The sequence below is a fragment of the Silene latifolia genome, chromosome 3 (genome assembly GCF_048544455.1).
Source record: "Silene latifolia isolate original U9 population chromosome 3, ASM4854445v1, whole genome shotgun sequence".
Lineage (NCBI taxonomy): Eukaryota > Viridiplantae > Streptophyta > Magnoliopsida > Caryophyllales > Caryophyllaceae > Silene > Silene latifolia.
Window position 1 is genome coordinate 67,389,304 of NC_133528.1, and position 26,881 is coordinate 67,416,184.

The 26,881-nt window shown below is 38.4% G+C and overlaps 1 non-coding gene across 1 annotated transcript; it reads right to left on the reverse strand.

The window, feature by feature from the left end:
* Positions 1-11,921: 11,921 nt before the first annotated feature.
* LOC141650282 (small nucleolar RNA R71) lies at positions 11,922-12,030 on the reverse strand. Its single transcript, XR_012546324.1, has one exon. It is a non-coding gene; the product is annotated as a small nucleolar RNA R71 (small nucleolar RNA).
* Positions 12,031-26,881: the final 14,851 nt, after the last annotated feature.

Sequence of the window (26,881 nt, forward strand, 5' to 3'; positions counted from 1 at the left end):
AAATCTCCCTATCTATCATTCGTTGGTATCCATCTCGGTTTTTGTAGATTTAATCGATTTTTAACATGTAAAAACCAATAATCAACTCTTAAATCTCATTTAAGTCCAAACTAATTGTCCAAACTATTTTTAACCTCAAAATTAGTCCTCACTAATTTTATGATAAATAATTAGTTTGATTTGGTGATATTTTGCTAATTTAATCGGTAAAATTATAATATTTAAGTAAAAATCCAAAATAATTGAAAAATTACCCAAAAAATTGAAACAAAAATTTTTAGTATTCTGGAACACTCCCAAGAACACCAAAATATCAGAAAAATTGCCCAAAAATTCCGGATAAACTTTATGAAGAAAAAGATCGATATTTATCGGTTTTTAACCACTAAAACCAATAAACATCAAAACAAAGTGAAAACACACATGTAAAATCACTTTTAATATTTAAATAATTTTCTTAAATGTACATAAATTTATCATGGGCAGAATCAATTGTTTCGAAATTATGATTAATTAATTTGACTTTTATCGACTTTTATCTCATAAAATCAATAAACATGCAAACAAATTCGAACCAACCTTCAACTTTTTGTATACAATTAGTAGAAAACATGCATGAAATACCATAAAAAATCCATGTACCGAATCAACTTTTAACTATTTTTAGTCAATTTTTAACTAAAATGCGACATTTTGACTCGGTTTTCTACCAAAAATCATTAAAAATAGCAAAATAACTTCAAAAATCACCAAACAATACCACAAACCTTTTGAGATCAGTAGGTATGCATGTCCCAAAAATTTCGTGCTAAAACCTCTTCTAACACAATTTTTGAGTTTTTATAAATTATCTCATAATTCATTAAAATGCTTAAAATCAACATGCAAATTACAAGCCTAAGCTCTGATACCACTTGAAAGATCATAGATCCATATTAGACTCTCTAATAAAAATTAAATTATCTCATAATTTGTCATTTAGGTGATCTATGTAACATGCATGCTAATATGAAAGCATAAAAATGAAAGTATAAGGAAAAACAATTTCCTTACATTGATTTTGTGGTAAAAAAGGCACAAACTAGTTCACCTTACTAGCTTGTTCTTGAGCTTATTCCAAATGGATGATCCTCCTTACTAATCTTCAAAGAGAAGATCTCCTTCTTGTTGCACCCAAGAACTTACCCAAAAATAATAACAAGTATTTTACTAGAACTTGTTAATACTATACCCTTGATATTATTTGTAATATTACTAACTCTCTTAGTAATAAAATTTATGTATACTAACAATCTTAGTAGATATGAATAATTATTTTTAGAGAGATGAATGATATTGTTCACATGCAAAATGATACACAATGATGTAGTGTAGAAAAATGAACAATAGATGGAGTATAAGGAAGGGAGAAGTGGCGGGTGAGATGGAGTGTGGTAGTGGACAAATTTTGTCTTATATTTTTTCATCTTACATCACATGCACAATCTTATATAAGATGAATTATGGTAGTATACAAAATAAGGTGAAATGATTATGTGAGTAATCATCCACTACTCTTATTTTACACGGTCCACTTGCCCATTTACGGGTCCATGTTGGTTCTTATATTTGTCGCACAAATCCGTGTAATTTTTATTTTAAACATCGTTTCATGTTTAAATACTGTGGGAAATATCGGTATCTCTCATCAAGAAAATTCGGATTATAACGAAATTATGACATATGAAATTACGAGTCATAAACGAAATGCATAAACAAAAGAATAGATATTAGAATTAACCTCAGGTCCTAGCAATATTGCTTAAGAACAAATATTGAGATCGATATTCTCCTAATCGTTGCACCCAAGATGCTCCGAGAAATGCCTTTCTTTTTGCTAGAAAGAGAACCCTAATTTCTAATGATTTTAGGGTTTTTGTGATGAGAGTTTTTAGGTCAAAAATCAAGTGAGAAAAATGATCCCCTCTCTCCTCTTTTAACCGTGAAAAAGGGAGAGGAATAGGGAAGATCTTTTTTCTCCTTTTATTCCTCAAACCGTGAATCCCAAAATAAGGAGAAAAATCTTCTTATTTTAGGTTGGTTTTATATTGTATAAAATGTGTATAATTATCAGTTGTCATTTATGTCGTCACGTATTTAATAAGTCCACACACAACAGTTTGTAGTCGATTTATTAATACCGGTCTATCTTTATTTATTATGACAATTTCGTATAATATATACATTAATTATAAATATCGCATATATATAATTTACTAATTAAATATAACCGTTTATGTTTAATTACGAATTAACATCTTAATTCGTTTAAGCTAACATTATATACATTAATTAAATATAACAGTTTATATTCAATTTACGAATTAATAATTAATTGTCTCAAATTTGATATTATTTAATTGTATTAAATAATCGACTCATCATCACTTTGACTAACCTTTTAGTCAAATACATGAACTAACCTTTTAGTCATATAAGGCATCAATGTGATTATATTTTCATATAATCACATCTCTTAAACACATCCTTTAGGTGTGACTTTTAGGGACCAGTTGATCACCGCCATCAGTATGATAATAACGTCAAACTTCTAGCAAGCCAACCGTTATTAGTAAACGTTAATCAACTGATAAAATACTAAGTATACCCTGTGAACTTATAAGAGATTTATACACGTTATCACACTAACTGTGGAGGGCACTAGCTCCAACAATCTCCCACTTGTCCTCACAAGTGTATGTGCGATAACCGATTCTCATATCCTTAATTTCTCCCACTCAATGTAAAACAATTTGCAAAATCCGTATTCACAAAGGTCGTATTTTACAAGTGATCAATATCAAGAGTGGTTTTCCCGACTAGAGAGTAACTTAACTGATAAACGAATCATCATTCGAGCATGGCCATGCATTTCAGTTACAACTCCTCGAGTGGCCCTGAGAAATGACTAAACCTGATAAAGGTTGAATATTTTCTTCAACTCGAATCCTGCAGATACAAGCACAGTATGAAATGACCCAGTAAAAATCTGCTTAGCCTCCTGTTACGGTCGACCATGAGAAAGAAACAAAAGTCACCCAAAAACTGCCTTAATCTCAAGAGACAGTCGATAGTCAAAAGAATCGACTCTAGGAACACAATGGACGTCCAATCCACGACCTGGCACCGAATGTTGTTTAATATTTAGGACTCCATTATGTTGTCATAATGTCCTACGAGGTATCTTTATAACTCGCATCTGTGATCGATCAGCCAACCGTTTGACTTATGGCTTGTTGAACCCACCATCAATCAACTTCACAATATAATAGCCAGAGTTATCAGCTCATGTAGGCGATTACGGACCAAAACAATTATAATGTAATTCAGTTCACTTTGTGGCGTTCAATGTTATCGTACAATCCACATGAAAAACAAAATATGAAATAATACGGTGAAGTTAGAAATAGCATATGAAAAAGAAAATGTATCGAATCCATAAGTAACTAGTACAACTCAGGAACACGTTTAATTCCCATGGAAATAACGTGCCCTTCATGCTTATCATATTTCAATGGTTTAGTGAGAGGATCCGCGATGTTGTCATCCGAAGCAATCTTGTCAATCACTATCTCCTCTTGCTCCACGTAATCACGGATCAGGTGAGCCTTCCGATGTACATGTCTAGACTTGTTGCTAGACTTAGGCTCCTTGGCCTGGAAGATGGCACCTCTACTGTCACAATAGATGGTGATTGGGTTATTCGAACTAGGAACTATGGTTAGTCCTTGTAAGAATTGACTCATCCATATAGCTTCCTTTGCTGCTTCTGAAGCGACATAGTACTCGGATTCAGTAGTAGAATCTGCTACAACTTCCTGTTTGGAACTTTTCCAGCTGACCGCAACACCATTAAGAGTAAAGACGAATCCAGACTGAGATTTCGAATCATCTCGATCCGTTTGGAAGCTAGCATCTGCGTAACCGATTGCACATAGCTTAGTATCTCCTCCATAAGTCGATGCCCAATCCTTAGTTCTCCGTAGGTACTTAAGGATGTTTTTAACAGCCATCCAGTGTGTTTCACCTGGATTGCCTTGGTACCGACTCGTCATACTCAATGCATATGCCACGTCTGGACGTGTGCATATCATGGCATACATGATTGATCCTATGGCTGATGCATAAGGAATGCGACTCATGCACTCGACCTCTTCCGGTGTCTTTGGTGACTGAGACTTGCTCAAATGCATCCCAGAAGTCATTGGAAGGTTCCCCTTCTTAGAGTTGGTCATGCTGAACCTTTCAAGAATCTTATCTAAATAAGACTCCTGACTCAGTGATAACATCCGTCGTGATCTATCTCGATAGATAAGGATTCCCAATATGCGTTGTGCCTCACCCAGATCTTTCATCTGGAAATGGTTCTTCAACCATCCTTTTACCGAAGATAAGAGAGGAATGTCATTCCCAATCAAGAGTATGTCATCGACATACAATATCAAGAAAACAATTTTGCTCCCACTCGACTTGACATATAAGCATGGTTCCTCGACCGATCGAGTGAAACCATACTCTTTTATCACCTGGTCGAAACGATGATTCCAACTCCGAGAAGCTTGCTTAAGTCCATAAATGGAACGTTTAAGCTTGCACACTTTCTTAGGATTTTCAGGATCTATGAAGCCTTCGGGTTGTACCATGTACAATTCCTCCTCCAAATAACCGTTTAAGAAGGCGGTTTTCACATCCATCTGTCAAATTTCATAGTCATGAAAAGCGGCAATAGCTAAGATTATCCGAATGGAACGCAGCATAACTACGGGTGCAAAATTTTCATCATAATGCAATCCGTGCACTTGAGTGAAACCTTTTGCCACTAGTCGTGCCTTATAGGTATCTGGTTGCCCTTCTACAGAATGCTTTATTTTGTAAAGCCATTTGCACTGAAGAGGTCGTACCTTGTTAGGTAAATCAACAAGATCTCATACGTCATTCTCATACATGGAGTCCATCTCGGATCGCATGGCTTCAAGCCATAGCTTAGAGTCGGAACAGGTCATGGCACCTTTATAGGTAGCGGGTTCATTACTCTCTAGGAGCAAAACGTCATTTTCCTCGACCATACCAATGTATCTGTCTGGAGGATTAGAGACTCTACCCGACCTCCTAGGTTCCTGAGGAATATTAACCGTATCATTAGTTGAAGGAACATCTTCCTCCATCTGTTCCTCGGTTGTTGGTTCTTAAATCTCCGACAGCTCGAAGGTTCTATTACTTGACTTGTTCTCGAGAAATTCTTTCTCTAAGAACTTTGCACTAGCCGCAACAAAAACTCGATGTTCGGTAGGCGAATAAAAGTAATGACCAAACATTCCTTTTGGATAATCAATAAAGTATGTCTTGACCGATCGCGGGCCGAGCTTATCCTCGTGTCTCCACTTGACATAAGCCTCGCAGCCCCAAACCCAAATAAAGGACAAGTTAGGGACCGTTCCCTTCCAAATTTCATACGGAGTCTTGTCGACAGCTTTAGACGGACTTCGGTTAAGTATAAGAGCAGCTGACAAAAGAGCAAAGCCCCATAATGAATCAGGTACAACCGTGTGCATTAATTAATAAAATAAATAAAACTATTAATTAATTACAAACCGACGATACGAGATCGTATTTAATTACAAACAAATCGATATTCCCATTCATTTCGGGTAATAACGATTCATTTCAAGACAAAGAACCTTATCAATTGCCGCTTGATAAAACGATTGACAAGAAACTATATGTTTGAGATTATCGGTGCTGCTTGTGCTTGAGTTCAATTGTTGTGGATGCTCACGGTGGTTCTACTGTTCTAAGCAAATATTATTTCGATCTTACTACACTTATGCAAAGAGGGCGGTGGGGTAGAAGGCACAAGGAGGGATGGGTCAAGAGCCGTGGAAACTGCATGAGAATGGCTGCCTCAGAGGAGTTCACAAGCATTCTACATAGGATCATACGTGTTGTCTTGGTAAAACTTATATGTTTTTTTTGACAACGATAAACTGATATAAATAAAATAAAACGAGATTACAATGTATTCGACTGCATAAACTAGTTAAAATACAAACCGAGGGGCATCGAAAACCCCAAAACTACTTTGCATCCAACTACCTAGGCTACACTTAGAGTTGTACCCAACGGAAGATGACAACCATCGTTTCTTGAATGGAGGATGATAATGGGCATCAAAATTGATCAGATCAGCATCCTTTCGTTTATTCCTCTTGATCATTTCCACTGTCTTCGTGTACCTGCAAACAAAATCAAAATGCTCCATATAAACCAAAGAGGTGGTCTTCAAATTACCGTTAACCTGCGCCCTTGGACCCTAACCCTTGAGATGATCCTTCCTGCGGATACGAAACTTATTCTCTCTAACTCCCCCAAACCGAAACTGTTCTGTAGAAATCTTGCTAATAAGAGATGAGTCCAAAGATATTCGCTTTTCTTATCAATTTGAAATATGTTGTCCTCTTCAGCCAACTCAGCCCTTCCTGTAGACACAAAGTCAAAGACAGGCAAAGGACTAGAAGCGGGACTAGAAAGAGGACTAGAAGTGGGAACTGCTGCTTCCCTTGAAAAGTCTTCATGGGGAGTTCCCGTCTGGGCTTCCATATGCGGAAGCGGTTTCTAAACACGAACTGTCATCGTGGTAAGAAACTTATGCTGCTGAACTTGAATTTTTTTGCCTTGAAGAAGTTTTTGATAAGAACTTGCATCAATCTTGAGGTGGGAATGGCCTCCACCTTTCTTGTTAAAATTGAGACACTGGGCACCATGAATTTGATTGGAGCATGAAGTAGGATCGAAATTCATGTCAGTGTCGGAAGAGGCATGTGTTCTGACATCGCTGTTAGTACAGAGATCCATTCTATCTACTAATGGTGTATCATTATCACTTGAGCGGAGCGGTGACGACGAACAACTAGCAGTCTTAGATAAATCCTCAACAACCTTCTTACTCTTACTTTGCACCAAAGCCTCTGGAGTTTGGAGAGAAGAAACACACTTTTTCCCTGCTCGAACCTCATTTGTATCAAGAGGTTCTATCTTAACCCGCTTACCATTATGATTAACTAACAAAGACTTCCTAACTTCCTCGAGTTCCCGTATAATATCACTGTTAGAAGGTTCTATCACACCTGCCTTCTCCAAAGAAATCTTCGCCTCCGAAAGCCTATTCAAATTTTTATGAGCCATGACTTTACGGAAGAGAGCCTTAGCATTGTTGGGGAAATAATTTAAAACCATAGAACAGAAAATTAGAGCTTCCTCAAAAGCTTGAAGCTTATTAGAACAGGCGGCTAGATTCAAACATAAAGAAACACTGAGTGGTAAGAGCGAGTTGAAATCCAAAAAGATTTTATTCTTTAGAGCCACACACAAATGACGACACGCCTTATCATAGCAATCACCTGCAAGATTAAACTGTTGTTGCCGAAAGAGATTATTACCAAAGTCTTTGATAGCATGTATTTTAGAAAGAGGGGCACAATTTAATTGAGAAAGAGCCTGATGAAATTCAACATCATCTTTGACCAACTCCTCACTCCCAAATGCAAAAATGAAAAAATCAAGAAAGCCAACACCAGTAGAAGCCATAAAGGAAAGAACAATAAAGCTTTGTTAAACTGGAAAAACTTAACAAACCAGCAATCGAAAAGCAAAGTGAAAATAAAGTCCCAATCTAATAAAACCCCTATCAAAAGAGATGAGATAGAAATACTTCACCTAACGGAGAAAGAGAAGGTAGTTTACTGATGAAACCAAAAGCCACCGAAAAACCTGATCGAAATCTCGCTGTAAATCGGCGGAGAAACCGCCGGAAGGGAGTAATTTAGAAGAAGACACAGGTCGTAATCGGAGATGAAGACTCTCGCCGGCAACCCGGAGGAATTTGGTTGCGGTCGCCGGCGAGATAAGACGGTTTGGGTAGGCGGTGGGTAATTTATGAGGGTTTTGATTTAGAGAGGTTTCCTTCCTTGAAGGGTTTCCCTCACTGAATATATTAAGTGAGTATATGTTTTGTTTTTGATCCAAGCGGCATCATGTGTACTCAGAATTTGAGATTAAATTCCAAAAAAAAGAAGGAAGAGGAGTGTGATACGGAAGCATAGAAGGCCATGAAATGTAACGAGCAAAAAGAAGTTGGAAACACGGTTGCTACAACCGTGTAGAAGACACGGTTTCCTAAACCGTGTAGAACTTAGATTATTGTTATATATTTTCGAATAAATTTAGGAAAACTCTATTATTTCCTAATTCTAGCATTATTAGTTTTCTATAGATCTAGTTTTATTAGTATCTTGTTTTATTAGCTTAATTATTAAATAACTAGTGTGAATCCGCTGCAAAAGCGCAGTTTTTTAGATAAAGGTTGTAGAATCTAACAATTAAACTAATGGTATTTAATATTATTTGTAAAAGAGTAGCTAGGTTATTTGCCCGGTTTATTTAAAAGTTAAACGATGATTTATGAAGATATTATAACCATAATTATCGTCAACATTTATGGTATATAATTAATTAGGAGGAAAATATCGTGCAATAGTAAATATAGATAGTGGGACCAACTAATTAGGATATAAATATTCTAGATTAGTATGTCATTTAGGCGGGAAAATTTTGAGATTTCTTAATCTTTTAGTAGAATGGGGATTTTGAGATTTCTTAATCTTTTAGTAGTAAGGGAATGATTCCTAGTTAGTTTAGGAACTTAGGAACTTTCTTATTATTCAAGTAAGAGAAGGATGTCTAAGTAGTATAAATAGGGACTGTTTGTAGGTTTAGTTTACACGTTATATTCAGAGTTAATAAAAGATTACAGTTTGTGAACAATTGCGATAAATCTTGCGAGATTAGTTTAGGATTGATCCTTGCGAGACTCAGTTTGAGTGATTCGAGTGATTTCCTTCCGAGGTTAGAGCGAGATTCACAATACTATTCCTTGTTTCATGCTCTATTTATACGATATTCACAAAATATACACAACAATTCCGCTGCATATTTCTACACGTTACAATTAACAAACAAATGGATATAGTTCTACATTAGAAATAATGAACATATTTTTGGAATTTTCAAAAAATTTCAAATTTTTATGAATTTTGTATTATAAATTACCATTCTCACACTTATTATGGACATAATCTTCAATGTACAAAATAGGGAAAAGAACTGAAAGTAAAAACACGTTTTTGGGTTTTTGATATTTGATGTGACTCATATTTCCGCACATTTAGTCCCCATAACTAGCCTAGTTCCTATGCTTTTTAGTATGTATTAGGGTCGTTTCTTATCTTTAGCTTCCTTCTATGCATATTCTATGAGTTTCGGTGTCCTTTGTAGGAGAGGAGAACTAGCCTTGCCTAGATGGAGTGAAACGGAGCTAAATTGATAACATCCAACGACCAAGCATCGAAGAGGAGACTAACATTAAAGGCCTAAGTCAATAAAACAAGAAACTGGGCAATGACAAAGGATCCCCACGACCCAAGAAGGACGCCCACGGATTAGGGGGCAGCCAAAACAAGAAGAAGAAAAGCAGCTCAGGACGGGTGTCCCAGAACTGGCCCGGGCGTCCCCAAGTTCAGGACGGGGGTCCATAAACCAAGTCGAACGTCCCTCGCTGCATGATTTTTGTCTTCGAAGCCAGGTCGTGCGTCCCCTTTCCAGGACTTGCGAGGCATTGAACTTCATTTAAGGGGCCTAATCGTCATTCAAGACCTTAGTTAACCTAATCCTTGTACCATTATATATACCCTCTTTGTAATAAATTGAGGGTTAAGCCCTCTTAGTGGAGGCTATGTTCCCTTAGTTTAGATTAAGCCTTCTTAGGAGTAGATTAGAATAGATTAGCCTTTAATCATTCCATAAATTACACTGTATTCTTTCCTTAATTATTGTTCAAGAATTCTTAGATCTAATTGGGTAATTGAAGATTATTTGGGTTTGTATTGGAGAATTGACAACTCTTCATCATCAATCAAAGTTTTCTTATATTATTCTTTTATATTATTCTTTCCTTTCCATTTGCTCATCTTAAGATTGGTATAATTTCTTTACTCTTTACTTAATTATTGCTTATTGCTTTTGATACGTGCATTTTCTATACACTTTATCTGTGGTTTTGGCATGTATTTCTATGCATAATTGGTAGCTTAAGGCTGCTATTTCTCCCGAAACGGTTTACTTTGCATTTTCTATGATTTATTGTAGGAATGCGTGGAAGTAAGCTAAATCAAGCCAAGTTCGTCCTCCGGAAGCAAGTTTAAGGAAGCCAAGAAGGAGAGTCGTATTCACTCACCTTGGGATGCGTGCAAAGGAGTGAAGAGTTGATTGGAAGGAAGAAGGGAGCCACTGCACAGCACATTCAGTCGATCGACAATGATGTTCAGTCGATCGACCACTGAAGCTAATCAGATGCTACTGTTCCGCACAATCAGTCGATCGACCTGATTTCGAGCTGATAATTATTTTTTCGTGTTAGACTTTTAAAAGCCCAACTTGTAATTAACTTTGGGTATCTTTTTATCAGTGGAACGCAGCAACTTTTAGGTTATGCTTTCATTCTGGAAAAAACTTAGTTTTCAGATCTAGCTTGAGACGGAAACCTTTGATTCGAATGCTTTGTTCTTGATATTCAATGAGTAAGCTTTTTATGCAATTCTTCCTCTTTCTTATTTTTCCTTGTTATTTTGATTCTTGTTTCATCAATTAATTTCAGCAATTGAATTTCTCCCCTTTGTTCTAGTTAGATTCCATCATGTTGAATTTGTTCTTATTTATTAATTTCGCAATTAGTGTAGTTATGATTATGCGTAGGTAATTCCTTTGATTGGGAATAAGGTGAGCCATGGTGTGAAATTAGGATTGTTGTGTAGCATGAGTTCTTCCGTTTTGGTCTTGTTATCTTTTGATAGATTCCTTTGCTAGATTGAAAGATTGGTAATTTGATTTATCGTTAGATTTAGAATTTCTCTTGAGTGAAAGCTTTGATAAATTCTAGGGAATTATTAGACCGTGAGGTTATTTGAGCTTTGATCGAAAGACTAGCCTATTTTCCCTGAGACCGTATTATGAGACCTCTGCTGCTTGACTGACCTGTTATTTGCCATGGTGAACCGAAATTCCCGATCCTCTTTTTATCTTGTTAAGAATATTCATTTTAGTAATTAGCCAGTTAGTCAACCAATTTCAAAACTCCCAATTAATTGTTACTTTTGTAGACTGAAAAATAGCAAACAAAATCAACCTTGTCTCTCTGTGGTTCGACCCTTACTATCACTAGCTATAGTTTTAGTTTGGAATTATAAATTTAATTTTGGTACTAAACGACGGTATCAAATTTTGGCGCCGTTGCCGGGAGACGGTGTAATTGTTTGCTTTATTTTAGTTTATTTTTTCTTGTCTCAAGGAACTTTTGTTCCTTGAGGCCGTTGCTTACCTTTGCTTCTAGTTTTGCTTTTGCACAGTTAGAAGACAGGTTTTTGAGAGGAAGACTTGAGTACTCTCACTTTGGAAGTTATGGCTACGATATACGATAATTTTCAGCCAAAGGAGCACCACCTTCCAAAGGGGCGCCAGTTACCTACCCCTACTACCGGTAAATTCGAGTTTCGTTCCTCTTATATTGATTTAGTGGAACGGAATCAATTCGCGGGTCTCCGCGGATGAAGACCCTTGAAACATATGGAAATTTTCACGGACTATTCATTGTTCAATACCTATACCGGAGGGGGTAACTCAAGATGAAGTAAAGGGGTTTATGTTCTTATACTCCTTGAAGGATTCGGCGCGAGATTGGTACCGCTACCTCGATAGAGTAGCAGCTGGAGTCACTGATTGGACATCTTTAGCACTAGCCTTCTACAAGAAGTACTTCCCGCTTTCAAAGACTGATGCCTTGAAGGGTAAAATCACGAGTTTTCAGCAAGGAGCCGACGAATATTTTTGTGAAGCATGGGGACGTTTCAAACGTTTGGTCCGAGCTGTCCCTCATCATGGTTTCAAAGAATGGTATCTTTGCAACCTATTTTACAATGCTTTATATGATGATTACAAGGTCATTTTGGATGCATTTTGCTAATGGTAGGTTCCAAAATAATACCGGTCAAAGTAAAGGTTGGAACACCATTGAGGAGATGGCAGTCCATAAAGCTGAGTTTGGAAGTTCACGTGGAAAGTCACGAAAGCAAAGTGAAGAAATGACTGCGGTTGTGACACTTATGACTTCCATTTCTACCCGTCTCGAGAAGCTCGAGACTTCTGAAGCTTCCAAGGAGAAAGTCGAAATTCCCGTTCAAAACTCAGATGAGATCGACAAGTTAAGAGAGATGGTCCAACTCCTTTTGGTTCAAGTGACGAATATGGAAGCAGCCGGGATTGAGTCCTCACGGAATTTTGTGAAACAATTGGAGAATATGGAGGCTAAGCAAGCCGCTAATTCTTCAAACAAATGTGAAGGGCCGGTTGAGACGATCAATGCCATCAATCTCAGAAGTGGCCTTTCTTATGAAAGTCCCGACAAGCCAAAGGAAGACTCGGGAAATGATGAAGAAGCTCGTTTGAATTCGATGCAAAACGAGTCGAATGCCGATCTTGGTCGATCGACCAACATTCCCGATCGATCGATCGAATTGTCGAGACAAAATAGTTTCTGGTCAGAAACTATTCACACCTAGCATATCCATTCGATTGACCAACATCCTCAGTCGATCGACTGAGATACCTGATGACGTTAATTATGGACAGGAACTGTTCACGCCCAGCTTACTTGGCCGATCGACCACCCCTACCAGTCGATCGACTGGATCTCAAGAGCAGGATGCAAATCCGTCAACTAGTTTGCATGATTCATCACTCATTGATGATTTGACGGGGGTTTTAAACCTACGGAAGCCGAAGGTTACTGATCCTACGGCCAGTGTTGCAGTCCCGTATCCGGAGCGTTTGAAGGCTACCAAGCTGGAGCGTAAGTTTGGTAAGTTTCTCGGAGATGGTCCGAATCTCGAGGTAACGGTTCCTTTCTCGATTTAATTACCAGGTACCCTCTTACGCTAAATTTATGAAAGATATTTTAAATCGTAAGAGAAATTTTCGTGATGATGGTAATGTTGCGTTTGTGGAGGAATGTAATGCTCTTTCACAAGTTAATGTGCCACCTAAATTAAAGGACCCGGGTAGTTTTTCAATTCCTTGCACTATAGGTAACCACGTAATAGGAAAGGCCCTCTGTGACTTAGGGGCCAGTGTTAGTGTCATGCCGTATTCTGTTTGCGAAAGGTTAAACATTGGTAGACTTAAGGTGACCGATATTACCGTTCAAATGGCAAATAGATCGACTCAGAGACCTATAGGTGTTCTAGAGGATGTACCCGTTCGAGTGGGTAAGTTTTTTATTCCTGTCGATTTCGTTGTTTTGGACATTGCAGAGGATAGTCAGATACCTATTATTTTAGGCAGACCGTTCTTACATACATTGGGGTGTGATAGATGTCAAACGCGGAACCATCACCTTAGAGGTAGGGGATGACACCATTGAGTTGATCTTGCTCACAAGGCAAATCGAACTCGCTGATGAGGATACGTGTTATTCCATTGATATTGTTGATGGGGTTGTTACTTGTAATTGGAGGGAATCCTTAGCCAAGGATCCCTTAGCTGATCTAACCCATTTAGATGATTGTGCAGGTAATACTGATGGAGAATCTTTGAGGAGCCGATGCTTTGGTTGCCTCAATGGTGAGCTACGAGCTCAATGAAGAAGAAGATAAGATGCTTTTAAGCCTGGCCAACGATAACTTGGTGAACACTTGCTACACCATTGAAGCGGTTCTGTCTATCTTTGTAGAGGTAAAGGTACCGGAGCGTAAGCCACTTCCTCCTAATCTTAAGTATGTTTTTCTAGATGATACGGAGCAGTACCCAGCTATTGTTAGCTCTAAGCTCAATGATGACCAACTGTCTGCTTTGATGTGTGTACTTAAGAAAAACAGGAAGGCTTTGGGTTACTCTCTGGATGACATTAAGGGCATCAGCCCCGATGTTTGTATGCATAGGATAGAGCTGGAAGAGGGCCACAAGCCTTACAGACAGGGTCAACGCAAGTTGAACCCGAAGATGCAGGAAGTTGTTATGGCTGAGGTGATGAAACTACTTGATGCAGGTATTATTTATACAGTTGGCAACTCCAAGTGGGTTAGCTTGATTCAGGTGGTCCCGAAGAAAGGAGGGACTACCGTGGTTAAAAATGATAAAAATGAATTAATACCAACTCGAGTAGTGACAGGGTGGCGGATGTGCATTGATTATAGACAGTTGAATGCCGCCACCAAGAAAGACCATTTCCCCCTCCCTTTTGTTGACCAAATGACTGAAAGACTTGCTTCTAACAAATTTTTCTGTTTTCTAGACGGATATTCGGGGTTCTTTCAGATCCCTATTCATCCGGACGATCAGAGTAAGAGTACTTTTACCTGTCCACAGGGTGTTTTTGCGTATCGTAGAATGCCTTTCGGATTGTGTAACGCCCCTGCTACCTTTCAGAGGTGCATGATGGGGATTTTTTTACGATTATATAGAGAATATTATGGAAGTATTCATGGATGATTTCTCAGTTTATGGCAGTGACTTTGATCGTTGTTTAGCTAACCTTGATAAAGTCATGCAGCGTTGTATAGATGTTAATCTTGTTTTAAACTGGGAAAAGTGTCAGTTTATGGTCAATGAGGGAGTTGTGTTAGGGCATCGATTTACGATAAAGGTATACATGTTGACAAGGCAAAGGTGCAAGTGATTGAGCAATTACCTCCTCCCGTGAATGTTAAAGGAGTGAGGAGTTTCCTTGGTCACGCTGGTTTTTACTGGCGTTTCATTAAGGATTTTTCAAAAATTGCTAAACCACTTACACAATTGCTCCTTAAGGATCTTTGTCTTTGAATTTCTTGATGAGTGCCATGTCGCTTTTAACAAAGGTTAAAGGAGGCCCTAGTTTTGCGCCAATCATTCACCACCGATTGGGACCTCCCATTTGAGATCATGTGTGATGCCAGCGATTATGCGATCGGTGCGATTCTGGGACAAAGCGAAAGAATAAAGCTTTGAATGCCATATACTATGCGAGCCGAACTCTGGATGAGGCTCAAGTCAACTATTTTACCACCGAGAAAGAGTTTCTAGTCGTTGTTTTTTGCCTTAGACAAATTTCGATCTTATTTGTTAGGTTCTAAGGTTATTGTTTATACTGATCATGCAGCGTTGAAGACTCTCTTTATTAAGAAAGATGCGAAGCCGAGGCTTTTGAGGTGGATACTCCTTTTGCAGGAGTTTGATTTGGAGATCAGAGATAAGAAAGGAGCAGAGAATGTGGTAGCTGACCACCTATCTCGTCTGCAGCTGATAGAAAGGGAGGATTTGTTGCCTATTAATGATTCTTTTCCTGATGAGAGTTTGTTAGCTATTACTACTTCAGGGTCTTATCCACCTCCGTGGTTTGCTGATTTTGCTAACTTTTTTTGTGACGGGTAGGATACCACCCGAGCTTTCATGGCATGGCGAGAAGAAGCGGTTTGCCTATGATGCTAGACAATATTTTTGGGATGATCCTTATGTTTTCAAGGAATGCGCAGACGGTCTCATCCGGAGATGCGTACCTCAGTGGGAGGTGAAGGATATCCTAGAGGCTTGCCACTCTTACGCCTATGGTGGTCATCACGGTCCGTCCGGGACCGTAGCTAAGGTACTCAACTGGTTTCTATTGGCCTACTTTACATGCAGTTGTCGCAGTTTTGTTCTTTGAGTGCGATGCTTGTCAAAGATCGGGAATATTTCCAAGAGACATGAGATGCCTCGGGTAGGCATTCTTGAGGTTGAGATTTTCGATGTCTGGGGCATTGATTATCAAGGACCTTTTCCGAGCAGTCAAGGTAATAAATATATCCTCGTAGCTGTAGATTATGTATCCAAATGGGTGGAAGCTATTGCTACCCCCCATTGCGATGCAAAGGCCGTGATTAAACTGTTTAAAAAGATCATTTTCCCTCGTTTTGGTGTCCCTCGGGTTGTCATTAGCGATGGGGGAATGCATTTTAAAGAGAAACAACTTAGTGCTTTATTGACTAAATTCGGTGTCCAACATCGTAGAGGTTTGGGGTATCATCCCCAAACTAGTGGTCAGGTTGAGGTTTCTAACAGAGAATTGAAAGAAGTCTTAGCTAAAGTTGTTTCTAAATCACGGAAAGATTGGAGTCTTAAGTTAGCTGATGTCTTATGGGGTTATAGAACTGCGTTTAAAACGCCAATCGGGATGTCACCATACCGATTGATTTATGGTAAGACATGTCATTTACCTGTTGAGTTAGAGCGTAAGTCTTGGTGGGCTATTTGTGATTTGAATTTAGATCCTAACCTCTCTCGTGAGAAACGCATGACACAGCTGAATGAGCTAGAGGAATTTAGGCTGCTGGCCTATGACAATGCAAGGATCTACAAGGAGAAATCAAAGCGCTGGCACAACAAGAGAATCATCAAGCGCGAGTTCCATATTGGCGATAAGGTACTTCTTTTTAACGCTCGTATCCATTTATTTCCTGGTAAGCTGAAATCCAGGTGGACCGGCCCCTATACGGTCACAGTTGTCACAAAGTTCGGATCAGTTGAATTGGAGACCTCTGCTGGAGAAAGGTTCAAGGTAAATGGCCAATATGTGAAGCACTATCATGGATCAGATGCATATGTTGGGAAGGTCGAGGTTTTGTACTTCGAACCGCTATCAGATGATGAGAAGTGAGGTAACAAGGTCGTGCGGGACCTCTTAAACCCGCGCTAACTGGGAGGCAACCCAGGTTGTAATTTTTTGTAACTTAGGAACTTTATTTTGTCATTTCAATTAATTTGCACTTTGAGTTTTTGTTTTACTTGTTTGTTGTTTTCTTTAATCCCCTTTAATTGGCAATTTCTTGGTTTGGGGAAAATTGTACGCCTTTGATAATTTCTGCAGGAATTTATCTTATGCAAAGTGCGTAAGTGGTCTACTGGATTTTTGCGAGAGAAAGACAGGAAGTTATGATGGCAAAATGAATTTTGACGAATTTACGTCCATTTGCCAGTTCAAATAGTCGATCGACTAGGAGGTTCAGTCGATCGACTGAAGCGAGGAGAACAGAGGCTACTGTGTATAGGGAAGTGGTCGATCGACTGGGTAAAATAGTCGATCGACCACCAAGGAGAGTCCAGAAGCTACTGTGCAGGTATTTTGGTCGATCGACCGAGCAAAGTGGTCGATCGACCACTCTGCGGGATCAGATTACAACTGAAAAAGGGGAGTTTTGCTCATTCACTTGTTCTTCTCACAAACACAAACTTTTAAGCAAACCCTATTTCTCTCCCTATTTTCGCGATTTCTCTGCATTTTCGACCTTAATCTCTTCCTTTCTTGCTTTAATCTTCAAGGTTTCTTCAAGGTAAGTCTCTAATCTCATTCCTATGCTCTATACTCGATTTAATTGTGGTTGTTGTGCAAAACTTTCTGAATTTTGTGCTTGTGAGATGAAAAATCGATTTGGGGAAATCGAATTTTAGGTTTGATTTCTTGTCATCCTTGTACTTTAATTGCTTAGTCTACTCTTTCCCCCTTGTTTTTCAACGCAAATAAGCAGTTAGGACGTGTTTTAAGCCGTTTCCCCCAATTTATTCGAAACCCTAATTCGCTTGTGTCCGATCTTGATTCGGGTTTCAGAAATTGACATTGCTAAGGGTTTTTCGTTGCTTATGGGCTGTTTTGCAGGTAACAACAATGACAAAGGGAAAAGAGCCAATGCAAGAGGGACAATCGAGCCAAAGGCCAGCTAAGCGGCAACGAGGACCGCCCCTGATGATAGAATCCACTACGGATAGTCTACCTGACTATCCGCAGGTTATCTTTGATAAACCTATTCAGCGCGCTAAATTTTCCTTCTTTGTTTCGAGTGTAAAGATCACAGCTACCCGGTTTCTCCACAAAGACACTTTGGAGAAACTAGGTCACATTCTAGTCGGTCGTGTCCCTGCTAAATGGGACGGGTATGACAGGTTTAGTGGACATGGCTGAGTTCACGTACTATGTTATGACCCTTGAATTCTTTTCCTCTTACGCTTTTGACTCCAAAGCCTTTGAGGCTGATGCGACCAAACCCTGCATTTCCTTTCGACTTTTTAATGTCAATTATTCTCGACACTTGCGATTTTGCGGGTTTTTCGGGTCTTTACTTCGAGGGCGAACCTCGGACCCCTCCGACACTCACCGGGCCATGTGGTCTTGTATCGGTGACACTTACGGGTCGAGGAGGACGGGCACTTCCGTCCACTTGCCCCCTCTTCGTTATTTTCTACGACTAATGGGTAATACCATTTTTGGCCGTAAAGAGTCTAATAATGTGAATAATATTGAGCTGTCGATTTTGGCGGGCTATCTGAACGTTGAGCGTCGGAGAGCCCGCATCTATAACATTGCCTACTTGACCGCCGCTCACTTTCAGACTGTAAGTGAGGGCACCTTGACCACCATTGTCTGTGGCGGATTGGTGACACGTATCGCCAACCGCCTTGTTTTACTTTTCCCTCGACGGGGAGGACCCCATCGACCCCGACTGCGTTTCATGGACCTCCGTTATGCGAGGGGTGTCTATTGGGTCGATAGACAGATGCGGTGGAAGATTGACTCTTTCATCTGTGACCACATCCCTCATCATCTTTGGCTACCCTCCTGTCCCGCCCCCTTACCCTTTGTTGGGGGCGGCTCGCCGCCCCGCCTAGTTATAGGCTTCCTCCGGTGGCGGCCACACTGCTTGCTAGCACTTCGAGGAGAGCTCGTGCCTCCTCTTCACAGGCACCCTCTACCTCCACTACCACTCCCACCGCTTTGGCACCTCCACTTTTCGACCACCTACTCTTTTGGTTGTCCCTCCGGTCATGGACCGGAGGGCAATGTCACGTGTTTTGGGTGACTTGTGCGGGGAGTTTCAACGAGCACACGGGTTGGACACGGCCATCGCCCCTGTGCCGGTCTACGATGAGTTGGCTCGGGGGGGATGCTTCCCGGGGTGACTGGGCTCACCCTTCTTACTTTGTCCCCCGGCGGTTACCCTCACTGCTAGAGACCCCCTCCCACTACTACTGCTGGTGCCTCCGGTTCCAGGAGGGCCACTCCCGCTGCTGCTACGGAGGAGGAGGAGAGCGACTCGGGGTCCGGAGAGGACAGTGACTCTGACTACGAGGGTGGAGATTAGATCTTTGGTGACCTCCCGTTTTAAATTTGGTTTGGGGAGGTCGTATTTTGTGAGTTATTTTCCTTTCCCTTTTCGCTTCCTTTCACTTTTTATGCTTTTATTCTCCCATTTTTCTGCTGGTGATTTGCTGTTGACCACAATGGGGACATTGTGCGTTTTGGTTTGGGGAGGGTATTTGCATATGCCTTTTGTTTTGCATCTGCATTTGTTTTTTATTGCATTCCAGTCACATGTTTAGTGCATTTCTGTTTGCATTTGCTTTTATTTTCATCCATTCAAAAAAAAAAAACAAAGAAAAAAATTGAAAAAATTCATAAAAACCAAAAATATCACGTTTACTTTTGCATATAGTTGAGTCGGATTGGAGTTATTAATGATGATTTTGCTCTATTAGTCAAATATGCCATTCCTTGCCTTTTCATAGCTGCTTAGCAAGAATTAAAAGTGACCTCTCAAATTTTGTTATGGAATCCATTTCGGGCAATTAGACTTGACTCATTACTTTTGGCAAACTACTTATACCTTCTGAGATATAGAGCCTATAACTGGTGACATTTATGACCGGTTAATTTAGGATTGAGAGTAGTTACTCCCTTCATTTCATGTTTTGCACGTGTATGAGTTTTGATTGCTTATTGCCTATACGCATTGGTTTGTGGTCGGTATTGCATGTTTTGAGAACTATTGCATCTTCCCCTTTCTCATTTTACCCCATTAACTCCACTATAAGCCAAAATTGCCAGTTGCCCTCAACTACATCCCATACTTAACCTACCGTTGTGCCAAGCTAGGAAGTAGTAGAGGAATTTGTTGATTTAAGCTGTTTTGGTTCGCTCTTGTAATGTTGGAGCGGGTATTTTTGAGAAGTGAAGGAATTAATTCAGCCTGAAAACATGAAGAAAGGAAAAATTCAGAAAAATGAAAAAAAAAAGATGAGTTGTTTACCTGGGCAGAATGCTTTGGTGTGTGCAGGGTGGTCGATCGACTTCCATCATTGGTCGATCGACCACCAGTTTAGATTTTGAAAAAAAAAAAATGAAAATGAAAGAAAAAGAAAGAAACAGAAAAAAGAAAAGAAAAAAAAAAGTCTTGAAAATAATAAGATCTCGGTTGAAATAAGAACACGCCTCATGTGCTTACCTCATGATTTGGAGGCGTTTGTTTGGGTTTTGTGTTGCCTAGTCAATAAAGGCATGGTCTTTTTGTTGAGTTGGAAGAACGGGATTCGGTTTCTGATGGTTCGTTAGGTACTAGCTTGGCTCTTACCTTCACTTTCCCATAATTGTTTTGCCCCTTCTTTCCCACTTAGCCTCACATATCCAAATTTTGCAATAGTTCGGCATGTGATAGTCCTTGACGGTGGTTATGCGTATGTACGGTAAATAGAATCATTATTCATGCTAGTCAAGCATACATGTTTTGTCGGTCATGATCTAGGTGAGAGACTATACTTTTCTTCCCTCTCTTTTACATATTATCTTACCATTTGCTTTGCTGAGAAAAGAGTGATCCGGGAGAGTCCGATTGTATGAGTCTTGCAAGGTCGAACGCCCGACTTAATTCTATGATATGCATAAATTTGTTCACTTGGTTTAAGCTTTGCAGTGGTTGACTTTGGGCATTAAATGGTTTGGCATTGACTTGTAGTTAGCTCTGAAATGTACTCCGTTCCATTTAGTTTTTTCTATACGGGTCATAGTGCTTGCTTAGGGACAAGCAAGGTTTGGTTTGGGGAGATTTGATACGTGCATTTTCTATACACTTTATCTGTGGTTTTTGCATGTATTTCTATGCATAATTGGTAGCTTAAGGCTGCTATTTCTCCCGAAACGGTTTACTTTGCATTTTCTATGATTTATTGTAGGAATGCGTGGAAGTAAGCTAAATCAAGCCAAGTTCGTCCTCCGGAAGCAAGTTTAAGGAAACCAAGAAGAAGGAGAGTCGTATTCACTCACCTTGGGATGCGTGCAAAGGAGTGAAGAGTTGATTGGAAGGAAGAAGGGAGCCACTGCACAGCACATTCAGTCGATCGACAATGATGTTCATCGATCGACCACCTGAAAAGCTAATCGGATACTCTTTATTCGCTGATCAATCGATCGACCGTCTTTGACGATCGATCGACCTGATTTCGAGCTGATAATTATTTTTTCGTGTTAGACTTTTAAAAGCCCAACTTGTAATTAACTTTGGGTATCTTTTTATCAGTGGAACGCAGCAACTTTTAGGTTATGCTTTCATTCTGGAAAAAACTTAGTTTTCAGATCTAGCTTGAGACGGAAACCTTTGATTCGAATGCTTTGTTCTTGATATTCAATTAGTAAGCTTTTTATGCAATTCTTCCTCTTTCTTATTTTTCCTTGTTATTTTGATTCTTGTTTCATCAATTAATTTCAGCAATTGAATTTCTCCCCTTTGTTCTAGTTAGATTCCATCATGTTGAATTTGTTCTTATTTATTAATTTCGCAATTAGTGTAGTTATGATTATGCGTAGGTAATTCCTTTGATTGGGAATAAGGTGAGCCATGGTGTGAAATTAGGATTGTTGTGTAGCATGAGTTCTTCCGTTTTGGTCTTGTTATCTTTTGATAGATTCCTTTGCTAGATTGAAAGATTGGTAATTTGATTTATCGTTAGATTTAGAATTTCTCTTGAGTGAAAGCTTTGATAAATTCTAGGGAATTATTAGACCGTGAGGTTATTTGAGCTTTGATCGAAAGACTAGCCTATTTTCCCTGAGACCGTATTATGAGACCTCTGCTGCTTGACTGACTTGTTATTTTCCATGGTGAACCAAAATTCCCGATCCTCTTTTTATCTTGTTAAGAATATTCATTTTAGTAATTAGCCAGTTAGTCAACCAATTTCAAAACCCCCAATTAATTGTTACTTTTGTAGACTGAAAAATAGCAAACAAAATCAACCTTGTCTCTCTGTGGTTCGACCCTTACTATCACTAGCTATAGTTTTAGTTTGGAATTATAAATTTAATTTTGGTACTAAACGACGGTATCAGCTTTACTCTTCCATCATGTTTATACTTGTTAAGATGATTGACACCATTGTTAACATATTTTCCATAATAATGAGTGATTAGTTTCCTAACTAGGATTAGTGGGAGATTAGGGGAGTTAATCATGGGGTAGATTTATGCTTAATAAGTTCATATGAAAGCTTGCATATTGTACTTTCAACTTATGCACATGTTATGTTTGATGAAATGCTTGATTGACAACCTAGCATGATTCTCTTATCTTTTCAACAAGACTTATAAGAGATAAACTAACTCAAGGCTTGTTAGACCATGCATATAGTTGAATAGGGAGAATTAAGTCGATGTAGGTGTTGTAAAGTTGTGACCGACTCGGCTCCGAGACCCAAAACTCCATAGGAATTGTAATACATAAGCTAACTCGATTCCAACAATAATAATTGCTTGCATCTATATAACTCATTTATGCTATCTTACCATGATTCCCCTATGATCCCATGACATCCTAGTATCTTTAATCATTTGTTTACATTTCATTTTCGTAGTTTAGAACACAACCTCAAATCCCAATAATTGTGACACTAGCATAAATTGAGATAGATAGACTTAGAAGCTAAAACACAGCGTCCCATGGATCGACCTTGACTTAACCACTTACTAGTTGTTTGTTGAGAATATAAATGTGTTTGATTGAGTGAACAACGACTCGCTCACCATCAATATTTGAAAAAGGAAATATTTGTTTTTGCCTTTTTTTTTTCAAATATGGGAATTGAAATAACAAATGCAAATGCAATCAAATATAACTAAGTGCAATGCTTGATCTAGCTAAATGGAATGCGAGTACACTACATGATGAACTTGTTAGAAATCTATATCTCATTATACTCAACATATTCATATATGTTTCAAATTTAATTTAGTCATAAAATTAAATACAAATCTTATGCATGCAAACTAAAAAAGATAAGTGAAGAAATCGTTTTCCTTACTATAAATTTCGGATCAAAGGGCACAAGTAAGATCTCCTTCTTACTTGTTCTTCCAAAGATGAATACCCAAGATAACCCCTTAAAAGATAAATATTATTTAACTAGAACAATATAAATCTTACTAAAAATTGACCCAAAATATTTACATTGGACTCTATTATTTCGGTATAGAGAAAAGAATTTTTGGAAGTTATTATCTCTCTAATTTCTCATAAGATGTAGAGAGGAATTATTTTTCTTACACTAGAAAAATTGTGTGAAGTTGTGAAATGAAAATAATTAGAGAGGAAAAACTCTCTATGATGGCCATAGAAAACCGGTGGGGTGTGGGAAGGGTGCCCTATGCATGGGCTTCATTCTCTAACCAAGAATATAGGCATGCAAGGCTAGTCCCTAGAGGTAATGATCATGTTCCAATTTAAAATAAAAACACAATATTAATCCTCACACTCCCTCCATTTCGGTACCCACACATAAAATGGATGAGTCCATTTTATTTGTGATTTTGTCAATATGTCACATGTGACATATTACATGACATCTTATATATAAAGTGTATTTTTAACAATTAAAAATCAACATATTAATAAAATATGTCACTTATAAAGTTAACCTAGTAATTCATAATTACTTGTACCGTAATGGGTTCCCGAGTCATAAATTACAACATTCTGTATTTATAATAATCAATTCATTCCGTTTCAATTGTTTCTGTAAACAATAATTTCATCTAAGTAATAAAACAATTCGATTACTTAGACCATATCTTATTTAATCAAATTACAATGAGACACGTAAATATTACTTCCAAAATTGTCCGTCAATTTTAAGTAATTTAATTAACCCGTATCGTCATACGATCAATTAAATAATTAATTAAGAGTGTTACCCTTTAGGTATGACCTAAGGGGATCAACAGATCACCACCGTCGCACGATAGTAATGTCAAACTCTAGTCAGCCAATCATTACCGATATGTGTGGACCAGTTGACTGTAAAATATTACATCCCACATGTATTCTTAAAATGAGATTTAAACATGTGATCATAATGATCGACAGTTGTGATCGCATTATTGTCGGAGGACACATATTCCAACAATCTCCCACTTGTCCTCGACAAGTGTGCGTCACCAATTCTCTTGTCCTATTACTATCTCCCACTCAATGCAAGGTGTCTTTCGGGTCGTACTTGCAAGTGATCATATCGAGAGTGGTTTCCTCGATCTGGAGAATAACTGATTGACCGGAGTTATCTACCATAGATGCCTTCCGAGCGTGGCCACGCATTTCCAGTTCATTACTCCTCGAGTGGCCCTGAGATATTGTTTTAACCCTGACAAGGGGGTGGACAATTCCTATCGCACTCATTCGCTTCGACTAGCCACAGCCATCATAACCCAAAATATGCCCATTTGACCCCATTTACGAAGGTCGTAGTAACACAAATCAAAGTTAATCTGAAACTGTGCCACCTTAGGTGAACAGTCTTTAGTCAAAAGAATCGACTCATTAGAATACTATAGTAGCTCTCGCCACGACCATGCAATATAAATTTGCCAGAACTCTATAAGCGGTCATAAGGCCCGACAAAGTGTTCCTAACAGTCTGCCTATGTGATTGACTAGTCATCTCACATGACTCTATGGCACTTGAACTTGCCATCAATCGCATCACACTCTAGTCACTTCGAGACGTCACCTCATACAAGTGACTATGGGCAAATATCATGTTAATCCAGGTTCACTTTAACGGGGTTCAATATTGTCTCTACAACCCGTTTGGATGTAACAAAGTACAAAAGGAGTTTTCAGATATAAAAACTCGAACGATAAATGTGATTATCGTATGAGTAGTCAATACTTGATTACTACTTCATATTCTATAATCCAGTTTGATCTTGAATGTAGCTGTTCATCTCAATTTAATTGAAATGACATGACTCATCATGTTAAGCCTATGAGAAGGCTTTAGTTAGTAGGTTTTATCAACTTCTTATACCTTACTCAACCTTACTACATACTCGTTTTCCTTTGTAATGTATACATTTTCATTACAAAACTTTCTGAGTACGTGTCGAGATCCAATCAAGATATAGGCCCTCTAGCCTTAGAATAGCTCCCACTGTTTTCACAGTGTGCGGGACTCATCCTTCTTGCACATCTCATGATTGCAAGTGTACTCAATTTCCGTTGTAAATATTTCTCATTGTTCTTTATTGCCTAGAACGATTCTAGAAAATCTATTTCTTAAATAACATAGCCACAATGGTATCTTAACCATCCTAATGTGTTTTGATTATGGTTTTGTCGGAAATCATGCGCAATCTCAATTGTCAATTGTCATTTGTGTAACACCCTTACACAAAATTGCATCAAAAACACTTTGCATTACATCCTTAACGCTTCTGCAAGCACTTAAGGGTAATCTTTATGGCTTACTTGGTAACTATTACTTAAATTCGATTTGAAACAATTCATCATACTCAAAGTATATGAAGTGTTATACATCATTTCCTATTTAATTGATTCGACAGCGGAAGCAAATGGAATCAATCAAATATGTTCAACTTGATTGAACTAGTCATGAATTTTATCAACATAAGACTTCTTATTTGACGCTAATATCATGTGGATTTATCTCCATAAATCTGGATATTAAAGATGTATTATATATCTCCAAGTCTTAAATCATTCCCAACGATCAATATGTCATCCACATATAAGACTCATTAAAATTACCGTCATCCACATATAAGACTCATTAAAATTATCGTAACTCCCACTAAATTTCATGTATAAACACAACTTCTCAACCTATTGAGAAAAGTTTTATCACATGATCAAAACATTGATTCCAACTCATTGATGTCCTACTTAAGATCCTCTCTTAAGTTTCACATTATCTTAGGATCGCAAGAATCTACAAAACTCAAGACATGTATTGAATACATTCCTTCTAGTTGAAGAAGTGGTTTTAGATTCACTCGCTATATATCTCATAATGATACACAATCCTTAAGAAGATCCAAATAGACTTAAGCATTTCAACTAGTGCAAAACCCTTTGTCACCAATCAAGCTTTGATATCTAACAATTCACTTGGAATTTATTTCGGATTTTCATGGCTCTAAGCCTTGTATTGAGTTGTGACTTAAACACTCTCATGTAAGTCATATGTTCATTACTTTCCAGAAGTAATCAACTTGAATCAAACAATTTCTTTGTAAGTTATAAGCTCTTTACTTTCTTAAAAGTAGCATGAATTCAACATCTTCAACAAGTGACGAATTTAACCTCCTAGGTTTTGAAGAAACAACGTCTTACACAAAACGTCTCATGTAGCCAAGAAAGACCAGTTTCTTGCGACATAACATTCTTTGTGGCTCTTGAATAATTTCTCCCACTCTGTCATCTAGAAATAAACTTGTATTTTAGAAAGACAGTTTCACGAGCCACAAACCCGTTGTACTCGTGATTATAATAATGAAAAATGAGCATCTATTTCTTTTGAAAAACTTACAAACATGGTACCTGATGTGACCATAATTAGAGCACATTGAGTCCCCGAATTAGCCTTGTTCCCATGCTTTTTAGTGCATATTTGGGTCA